Here is a 2,576-nt window from a genome sequence, read left to right on the forward strand (position 1 = left end):
ATAAATCCTAATTATAAGCAGCTCTGGTATGGGTCTTTAACATTAATTTCCATTCACACTGGAGTCCTTGATTGTCAGTATCACAACACTGATGTGTTGACAAGCATGGATAGAGGAGCAGAGGCTCCTGCCGGCTTTCAGTGATGGAAGCTTCCAAGGGACAGTCACAGTGCAAGAGAAGGTAAAAGGTGCCTTTCTCCAAGAATACCCATCCCGAATTCGGCTTCCAGTTCCGCATATCAATGTCATGCGGCCTTCTTGGGCCCACTTTGGTTCTCCACCTCAGTTTAGTTTTACATTTTACCCGTTTTATGCTGACACCACTTTTAGCAATGACATTTTACACACTTTATGCCAGTCAGTCAATCAGCCAGTCAAAACAACTTTATTTCGATCGAAAGGTCATAAGCAAACAGATAGACATAACATTGACAACATTCAATTGTAAACAAACATTGTGTATCAATTTGAAAGTAGCACCATACATGTTAAAACACAGCAGTCATAGGTGGGGAATTCCAGTATCCAATGCGAAAACACATCAGTGCAAAATTTGCAAAAGACATACATCATATGTTAGAAAATAGGGACGGGTCTCAGTGCATAACGAACATAGTATAGACACCAGAAGGACATACAAAATGCATGGAATCACCCACTGGAGTACAAAATGTGATACAATTTAATAATCTAAAACAACCCCCTTCCCCAGGAATGTCAAAGGGCTTCCTTACGGCTGGTATAGTAAGTGACTATTAGGTTGAATTAGTTAAGATCACCGTCAGACACAATCCAGGCAAGCCTAGGGGCCTGGCTATTTAACTAGAACATTGAAAAACCATTTCATAACACAATGATGTAACCATACAAACCAAGGCTAGAATCCATTAAAAATACATGAAATATTTTTCAAAAGCATGGAACAGGCAAATCAAGCAAGCTACAAATAGCACACCCTAAAATGTTTACAGAACATTTATTTAAAATGCAATCACACAGAGGGACTGATTTAGATCTTGGCCGGAGTACCGCCGTCCCACCGTCAAAGTGGTCGGAAGTACTCCGTCAAGCTGCTAGAGTTCTGGCCACCATATTTAGATGTATTGCGCCGGACCGCTATGCTGGCTGATACTTCTACATTGCCATGAGGATGGCGGGCTGCTGCCGACCATATTTAGATGTCACTGTTGTACTGGTGTGACAGTGGAGGTTTACTGATGGTGGTGACCCGTTGGAAATATATGATGAATAATGTGTGTTTCATGTAATGTATGGAACAACTTATATCAACACATATACTAAACATAAAATTAAAAAAATCATACTTACATGTATGTTGATGCGTGGGTCCTGAGGAAAGGTGTAGTGACACTCCTTTAACTACAGGTACCATGTACTGCACCTTCTACTCTGGCAATGATGGTGTTGGTGTCCTTGGTATTCAAGTGGCTGCAGCAATGGCAGGACTATTCCACGAGGGGTATCAGTCGAAAAGGTAAGTTGGAAAGTGGGGAAATGTAGGCTTTCACACCCTTTTCTTTCCAATCCACCAGCTTTGGTGTGAAGGTATCTCCGCCACCGTCAGTTTGGCGGGAAGGCACATCGAAATCTGCCAAGGTACTTTTTGGATACTCGATGAAATCAAAATTTCAATTAAACTTTCTCGATAAGCTCTTACAGCAGTTAAAGACCAAAGTCTGTTCCAGTATAACAAAGGCCTGTACTCAGCTTTTGAAGCAATTCTTTTAGGAATCAGGGGCATACTTGCTGGGAGAGCAAAGAGTGATCTAATAAATCTATTTTCTGCCAGGGTGAGACTACTGCAGTTCGCATGTCCCCGGACCTCTGACTCATATAAAACATCTCCCAATGCTTTGACAGTGTAGAGCTCTATTGCAGAAGCATTTCTCTTAGAGATAGGTTTTCTATGAGTTTTAAATAATCCTGATGTTCACTCAAATACAGAAACATGCAATTTTTGTACCTGCATGGACCAGTCCAAATTCGGTGTCAATCTTAGAAGCAGGTGGTCAAAAATGGGTTTAATAGTCATGAATTTAGTTTTGGAGCTGTTGAGGTCTACTCCGCACATTTTGCAGAAACTGTTGAAATCATGTAGGAGCTGCTTTAGACCTTTACAAGATTTTGAAATCAAAAAGGTGTTGTCCTCAAAAAGTAAAGCTGGTACTCCCCTTCCTGCCACTTCTGGAGAGTCACAGCCATCTCTATCCAGCCACTCCACTACATCATTTATATATAGTGAAAACACGATCGGGCCAGAACACATCCCTGCCTCTCTTCACGCCTGATTGGTGAGTTGGCCCCGGTCCCAGCATCTCTCCTTTGCATAATTTTCTTCATGCAACCCTACAAGGATTGCCAAAAAATTAGAAGGTGTGCCCTTTTTGTCTAGGATTGTCCAAAGCATTGCTCATGGACCTAAAACAAAGGCTGCACGTAAATCAAAGAGGGTGACAAAAAGTCGTCCTTTTTGATTGCCACTGTCTTCCATAGTACACTTAAATTCAAAGATCTGGTCTACCATACTAATGGCACTTTTAGACCCTGCCTGGAAA

This window comes from Pleurodeles waltl, chromosome 7 (genome assembly GCF_031143425.1).
Source record: "Pleurodeles waltl isolate 20211129_DDA chromosome 7, aPleWal1.hap1.20221129, whole genome shotgun sequence".
Taxonomy (NCBI): Eukaryota; Metazoa; Chordata; class Amphibia; order Caudata; family Salamandridae; genus Pleurodeles; species Pleurodeles waltl.